This window comes from Podarcis vaucheri, assembly GCF_965113315.1.
Source record: "Podarcis vaucheri genome assembly, chromosome: 8".
In the NCBI taxonomy this organism is placed as follows: domain Eukaryota; kingdom Metazoa; phylum Chordata; class Lepidosauria; order Squamata; family Lacertidae; genus Podarcis; species Podarcis vaucheri.
This window is the reverse complement of record NC_138766.1, coordinates 27,855,602-27,864,045: the sequence shown is the minus strand read 5'-3', so window position 1 is coordinate 27,864,045 and position 8,444 is coordinate 27,855,602. Positions and strand designations below refer to the sequence as shown.

Below are 8,444 nucleotides of genomic sequence, written 5' to 3'. Positions count from 1 at the left end.
GCTGCCAGACACTTTCTTCACTGAGCTCCCCAACTCCTCAGGCTTCGATGACTGTTTCTCACTTAGTCACCATACAGCTCAGCGAAGGAGTGGAATCAACTGGCACAGGAGTGCAATTGGCTTTAGTATGTAAAGTACACACACTCCTTTCGCTAAATAAACTTGGAGAAACATTTGCAGTGCAGCTGTGCACCTAAGATGCTGCCTCCTCGGGGCACAAGTAATTGTATACCAACAAGAAGACACTTCTAATTTTCATTCCCAGCGCATGACTGTTGCTTGTCTTGGCATTGTATGAAAGGCCTTGCATTGGAGACAAAACCTCCCATTCTTTTTCTTCTGAAGGGAGACACCCGCTAACAAATGAGACCACTTTGTTCTTTACAAAGCCACTAATTTGCAATGACCCGATAGCTTTCTTGCTCGTGGTTCCAATCCTACCTTCAGCACGGAATCCAAAGAGTAGCAACAGAAGAGTGTTTTCCAGCCTCTGGGCAGCTCTGTTCTGCCCCAAATCTCCAGTGCTATTTTAATATCTGCATTAAGCCAACGGCGGAGCAAGCTGATCAGTCGCCTGGGGTGGCGCACGTGCCCTGTGCCCAGGGACGGTGCGAGCTGGGGCAGAACCCTCTGCAGGGCCTCCAGAGTCTGCCTGCCTCCTTCCACTCAGCCGCCCTACAGCTGAGGGGGAGGCAGCGGGCAGACCGTTTGGGGCATCACGGAGCCTGTGGGCCCCCAAGCCACCATGTCACTTCCAGGAGAGATGCGTGGCTCGGGCGTGTTGCAGTGAGTGCTGCCCGGCATTTTGTCACCCCTCCCTCTCAGTGGTGACATCCAGGGTGGACCACCTCCACCACACACCCCTTCTTCTGCCCCTGCATTAAGTCATTGGGAGCGGTCATGAGAGCAGTTGCAGGATAAGGTGCCATCGGTATGCTACTGACGCTCAGCTCTATTTCCCCATAACATCTGAATCGGGAGAGGCCACACCATCGCTGGGCAATTGCCTTGGATGCAGTGGCAAGGTGGATGAGGAAAAACAAGCTGAGCTTGAATCTTGTGAGTGAATTATTCCCACGTCCAAGAAATGAGTCAATTTCTTATCCTGGATGGGGCTGCCAGGGCTGGATTTAGGTTTGATGACGCCCTAAGCTACTGAAGGTAAGGGGGCCCTTTATATGTCCAACTGTCCTTTGTCAGCAACAAATTGTCACTGTTTTTTTCTGTTGAATATATGCTATATGGTAATTTATGGATCTATTAGGTATCTAAAGCCATTTGCACATAACAAAATATGTATTTTATCAAAGTAATTGTACAGTGGTACCTCAGGTTAAGTACTTAATTCATTCTGAAGGTCTGTACTTAACCTGAAACTGTTCTTAACCTGAAGCACCACTTTAGCTAATGGGGCACTGCTGCTGCGCCACTGCTGCACGACTTCTGTTCTTATCCTGAAGCAAAGTTCTTAACCTGAAGCACTATTTCTGGGTTAGCAGAGTCTGTAACCTGAAGCGTATGTAACCCGAGGTACCACTGTATTATATTTTGGAAATGTACATCCAGGTTTTTTTCCCTTTAATTATTTTTGGGGGCCCCAAGAGAGTGGGGCCCTAAGCTATAGCTTGTTTAGCTTATATGTAAATCCGGCACTGGGGGCTGCGCAACCTCTAAAGAAGCAGGCCAGAAATTTGGGGGTGCTTCTGGGTCCAGCACTGTCACTGGAGGTTCAGTGGCTAAAAGTGCCTTTAACTGCAAGTGATTTGACAGCTATTGCCAGGTATTGCCAGGCTTCAGGGGAACAGATCCCTCCCACAATGGCAACAAAGAAGCAGATTTTAAAAAAGAAGAGTTCTTGCCAATTAGTTTATTCAATGATCACAGCAAGAGACAAAGGAATGTGGTCTCTCTTTAGAAATGGCGTTGCTCCAAGTAAAATCCCACGTCCGCCTTATTCTGCGTCACTCCTGCATTGACTAATCTGAGCTTTCTGTCTCTGAGCTCTCTGTTCTATTACTCTCAATGCCCGCCTGGTCCTGGGAGAGGGGGGATCAGGAATGCTTTCCAAAGACACTGGGTCTGTCAGCTGTCTCTCCCCCCCCCCCGGTGTTTCTTCTTCCTGCTGTTCCAATATTTCCAACTTTCCCCCTCTACAGTCTCTGAACTATGCCCTTCTGCAAACCACTGTTCTAAATCTATACTGTTCTCAGGAAGGTTCAGGATAACAGGGGGGGGGGCACCATTCCTCCTCAGTCCAGCCCCTGGGAGCTATACCTATTCCTGGACCAGGAGAACTTGGCCTCAGTCATTCATGCGCTTGTTACTTCAAGGCTGGATTACTGCAATGTGCTTTGTGTGGGGCTTCCCTCGCAGTTGATCCAGAAGCTGCAGTTAGTGCAGAATGCTGCAGGATGATTACTGACAGGATGCCTCTATTTTTTGTTATTTGGTGCATGTGGGCAGACATGATGCAGTAAGAACATGTGCATCTGTTTCCCAGAGAAGACATGCATTCTTCAAATCAACTTTCAGATATGCCATTCTCCAGATAGAAATGGACAAATCTGTCAAGTTAGCTTTCTCTCAATTACTTTCCCCCCCCCTTCCCAATTTTGGTTTCCCACATTTCTGCAACAGTTTCTGATTTTTTTAAAAGTCCTCAAAAACTTGTGTAGTTCCCCTAATAGAAACATTTTTGAATGCAAATTTGTTTTACACACATACAGGAAAACACATGCATAATTCACCCTAATATAATGCGTGCCATATATATTATTTTCATATACATTTATGCACACTTTCCTCTGGTATATGCATTTTTCATACACATTACTTGACTGGAAAACTGCATTGCAAAATCTTAGCAGCAATAGCTCTGCATACATGTAATACATGAAAATTGCTTGTGTGAGAGAATGTTGCAAAACCAAAAGGATATATTTCCGTGATGTGTGTAGAATAGAATAGAATTTATTATTTATACCCCGTCCATCTGGCTGGGTTTCCCCAACCACTCTGGGTGGCTTCCAACAAAATATTAAAATACAGTGGTCTAAAAAATAATAATACAGCAGTCTGTTAAACATTAACAGCTTCCCTAAAGAGGGCTGCCTTCAGATGTCTTCTAAAAGTCTGGTAGTTATTTTTCTCTTTGACATCTGGTGGGAGGGCATTCCACAGGGCGGGTGCCACTACCGAGAAGGCCCTCTGCCTGGTTCCCTGTAACTTGGCTTCTCACAGTGAGGGAACCGCCAGAAGGCCCTCAGCACTGGATCTCAGTGTCCAGGCAGAACGATGGGGGTGGAGACGCTCCTTCAGGTATACTGGACCGAGGTGTAGGAGATAGTAAAATAAAATTTTAAAAAGTGTCAGAGCAAGGAAGACATAAAGCTGAAAAGGTGGCAGACTGAGGCTGACTTTCATGTTTAAATGGAAATTTGCTTTCAAAATAATCCTGTAAGGCAAAACAGTGCCACATGATCTAGGTCTACTCTTAAAAAAAACCAAAACCCATTTAATTTAATGGGGTTTGCTTCCTATTAAGTGCCTTACTTACTCCTTGCCTGTGTCCATTATTCACAGTGATCTAACTCCTATTGTGTAAGGAGTCCTCAGTAGCTTTAAATTAACATAAATGGGTAGGTTTGCTGAGTGACAACTGCATCTGTGCAAACAATCATCAATGTGTCATTTGCTATTCCATAGATCACTTTATTTGATAGTATGTACCCTGCTCTCGCTCTGTACACGCTGCAGAGAAGAGATGCTTGCACTAACAAAAATCATGCTTACTCAGATGTTACATTATATGGTATCAATGACGGTGATTTAATCAGTTTATATCCTGCACCCCCCGGGGTGGCTAACACATCAATGCAAAAAAATAAATAAATTTTTAAGGCATTCTAAAATAATCTAAAAAACAGCGCTATTTTTCTAGAAAAAAAGGTGCCAGAACTCACCGTGAATGCCTCCTTGTGTTCTTTTATAATGGCAATGGCGCCCACGTTCTGGCTGAAAAAAAGTCCTGCCAAAAAACACTTTATAAACATTATCCCAGCCAGTGGTTTTGGGGGGAGAGGCACACCTCACCAGGGAGGGAATTCCATCAATGGGGAACCACCACTCAAAATGCTCTGAGGGGCAACAAGGCCTCACTTGCCACTGGTAGGGTCACAGATGGGTAATAATGGGAGAGGCACTCTTCAGTACTTGGTCCAAGATTTAGGACTTTATAATGCTAGGACAGTAAACCCATAAGCGGTTACATTCTGGGGAGCACGCCTAAACCCAAAATCTCATACAGTGGTACCTCGGGTTACATACGCTTCAGGTTACATATGCTTCAGGTTACAGACTCCGCTAACCCAGAAATAGTACCTCGGGTTAAGAACTTTGCTTCAGGATGAGAACAGAAATCACTCGGCGGTGGCGCAGCAGCAGCAGGAGGCCCCATTAGCTAAAGTGGTACCTAAGTTTAAGAACAGTTTCAGGTTAAGAACAGAACTCCGGAACGAATTAAGTACGTAACCAGAGGTACCACTGTATAGTCAAAACACATTGGGTACAATGGTGGGTGGGATTGGCAAAGTTTATTTTCCTGGACACCCACTCCCTTTCGCCCCCTTATTTTTTTAAATGCCAAATGAGGAAAGCTCAGTGCACACAAGACTTACCCCAACTCACACAAGTAACTTCAGCTCTCACTTTGCTGATTCGCTCCAGAATAACACTGTGGTCAATGGCGTCAGAGAAGGCATTGAGAGATCAAGAATACCAACAAGAGTCGCAGTCCTACTTTCTGTCTCCCAACAGAGGTAATCAATCAGGGCAACCAAGGCTCTTTTGGTACTTGAAACCAGGTTTCACACCAGATTAGCAAGGAGCTAGATCAGGCATGGCCAAACTTGGCCCTCCAGCTGTTTTAGGACTACAATTCCCATCATCCCTAGCTAACAGGACCAGTGGTCAGGGATGATGGGAACTGTAGTCCCAAAACAGCTGGAGGGCCAAGTTTGGCCATGCCTGAGCTGGATAATCTGCTTCCTCCAGGTATACCTGAAGCTAGCTGGTCACCACCCTCTCAATCACCTTGATCAGGAACGGAATATTAGAGTCTGGGCAATAGTTTTCTAAAACCTCTGGATCCAGGGACTGAACTTAAGAGTGAAAAAACAAGACACTGATATTAACAGGTGTGTCCATCCTTATATAGAAGTTTAGAGTGCAATGCATGAAAATTAAAACAAAAACCTATGGGGCATAATGAAGTTCTCTACTCTGATACACCAAACATGCTCTTTAGATCTAGCTGTAGATTATACCTCCATTCTATATGAATTCCAACAAAGAATACAGTTTCTTGGACATTCTCTAGATCAGTTTTAAAGCTCCTAGGATGTGAGCTTTCTTCTTCCAGGAGCGTAGGAGAACCTTCCGCAACATCTTGATGATGTAAAAGAACTGCTGTTTGGTACAGAATTTAATTCCAGGTAAGCCTCATTGCTAATTCTAAGCACGTACAGTTTCCATGTCTGCTTCGATGAAATGAACAGGGCTAGTAAGTTTCAACATCAAAGTGCTTAAAACTGGGGCTCTGCCATTTCCCCCTCTCTATATTACAGGAAAATGCCACTTGTTCTCCGCAAATGGAAAATAGACAGTGATATCACTGAGACATATATAGAGTGGATTTTTCCTTCTCTATCAGCTTTGTTAGTGTTGGCAGAAAGTTACTATTTCAACAGTGAGAAAAGGATGGGGATTGGGCTAAACCAGTGATCTCATCTTGTTACCAAATTGTTGCAAACTGGAGCTATTAACCAGTGACTGATGATGGGAGCATCCCATTTTTTATCTTTTTATTTACCTCAGTAAAGGCTGGCCAAGTAAAGATATGTTTTAAATGCTCCTATTTTTTCAGGTTCAGGGCTGCATATTTATTTTGAAATGCTTAACAATTTTTTAAAGAAATGAATGCAACGGGATTTTTAAAAACTCTTATAAACTTAATATTTCTTTAAATGCATTCCTAATGCCTGTTGAATTGATTTTAGGAAGAAGAAGAAGAAGAAGAAGAAGAAGAAGAAGAAGAAGAAGAAGAAGAAGAAGAAGAATAGTAGTAGTAGTAGTAGTAGTAGTAGTAGTAGTAGTAGTAGTAGTTTGGATTTGATATCCCACTTTATCACTACCCAAAGGAGTCTCAAAGCGGCTAACATTCTCCTTTCCCTTCCTCCCCCACAACAAACACTCTGTGAGGTGAGTGGGGCTGAGAGACTTCAAAGAAGTGTGACTAGCCCAAGGTCACCCAGCAGCTGCCTGTGGAGGAGTGGGGAATGGAACCCGGTTCACCAGATTACGAGTCCACCACTCTTAACCACTACACTGCACTGCTTCTCAAGTGCGGCTTATGAATTTCTAGTTGCAGGCATTAGCTTTTCAAATCTATAAAGTGTCTGAAGTACAGAAATGTGGTCACTCCAATTCAGTAAGCTCATTCTGGGTGCAGAAGATGCCTGAGGCATAGAATCATAGCATTGTAGAGTTGGAAGATACCCAAAGGTCATCTAGTCCAATCTCCTGCAATGCAGGGATCTCAACTGAAGCATCCATGACAGGTGGCCATCCAGCCTCTGCTTGAAAACCTCCCATGAAGGCGAGTCCATTACTTCCCCAGGGAGTCCGTTTCACTGTCTAACAGCTCTTACTGTCAGAAAGGTCTTCCTGATGTTGAGTCAGAATCTCCTTTCTTGTAACTTGAAGCCATTGATTTGGATCTTACCCTCTAGAGCAGGAGAAAATAAGCTTGCTCCATCTTCCATATGACAGCCCTTTAGATATTTGAAGATGGCTATCATATCTCTTCTCAGTCTCCTCTTACCCAGCTAAACATACCCAATTCTCTCAACCATTCCTCATAAGGCTTGGTTTCCAGACCCTTGATCATCTTAGTTGCTCTCCTCTGTACACGTTCCAGCCTGTCAACATCCTTCTTAAATTGTGGTGCCCAGAACTGGACACAGGTCTCCAGAGGAGATCTGACCAAGGCAGAATGGAGCAGTAACTGTGACTTCCCTTGATCTGCATACTTCTGTTGATGCAGCCTAGAATAGATTAGCCTTTTTTTATTTTTCTACTGCGTCTCACTGATGGCTCATGTTAAGCTTGTAGTCTACTAAGACCACAGATTCTTTTCACATGTACCACTGGCAAGTCAGGTGTTCCCTATCTTATATCTGTACAACTGGTTATTCCTGCCCAAGTGCAGAACCTTACATTTGTCCCTATTGAAATTCATTTTGTTAGCTCCAATCTGATTCTGTCTTCTACAGCATTAGCTACCCCTTCCTGTTTGGTGTCATCTGCAAATTTGATGAACAGCCCTTCAATTCCTTGATCCAAGTCATTTGTAAAGACATTGAACAACAACATACCCAGGACAGAACCACTTGCCACTTTTTTCCAGGATGATGAGGACCCATTACTGAGCACTCTTTGGGTTCAGTCAGCCAACCAGCAACAAATTCACATTATAGTAACCTCATCCAGACCACATTTTACCAGCTTCTCCACAAGAATATCATGGGGGACTTTGTCAAAAGCCTCACTCAAATCAAGATACACTATGTCCACAGCGTTCCCCTGATCCACCAAGCTTGTACCTCTGGAAATGTTGGCACAAAGACTGGATGTGTGATGTACATTCTAAGTAGGATATCCATTGAGTGGCTCATACTGCATCATAAAGTGTGGGTGGGGATGCCAATTTTAATTAGTGTGCCGCCCGGCCTGACCTACACTCCTTAATCTCATCTGCTTTCCTCCAAAGCCATGGAAGATGCTGTCTCATGACCAATACTGAAGTGAGATTAACTGCCAATCTAGACAGCTTTTGTACATGGATTATGGGCGGGTGGAAGCATCATGCTGTTCTTTGCCTCAGGCGGCAAAATGCCTTGGGTCAGTCCTGCTCACTTACCTGGGAGTAAGTTCTATTGAACTCAATGGGGATTACTTATGAGTAGACCCAAAAGGATTACACAGGGGGCACATTGGTGCCCTTATGTGTTGATCACATCATCCTTGACCACTAGCTAGGCTGGTGAGGGCTGATGGGAGTTGTAGGTCACCTTATTGGGTACCTTTGTATTAGACAGATAACTGCCTTGTCAGTTCCCACATTTGAATTTCCAGCATGAGGGAAACTGAGCTCATACCGTATTTTTTGCTCTATAAGACTCACTTTTTCCCTCCTAAAAAGTAAGGGGAAATGTGTGTGCATCTTATGGAGCGAATGCAGGCTGCGCAGCTATTCCAGAAGCCAGAACAGCAAGAGGAATCGCTGCACAGTGATCCCTCTTGCTGTTCTGGCTTCTGAGATTCAGAATATTTTTTTTCTTGTTTTCCTCCTCCAAAAACTAGGTGCGTCTTGTAGTCTGGTGCGT

At 44.2% G+C, this 8,444-nt stretch overlaps 1 long non-coding RNA gene across 1 annotated transcript; it reads left to right on the top strand.

Annotated features, from left to right (window-relative positions):
- The first annotated feature begins 916 nt into the window (after positions 1-916).
- On the top strand, positions 917-7,920 carry LOC309538890. The gene is made up of 3 exons (XR_014222465.1): positions 917-1,161; positions 4,726-4,817; positions 7,332-7,920. It is a non-coding gene; the product is annotated as an uncharacterized lncRNA (long non-coding RNA).
- The last annotated feature ends 524 nt before the right edge of the window (positions 7,921-8,444 follow it).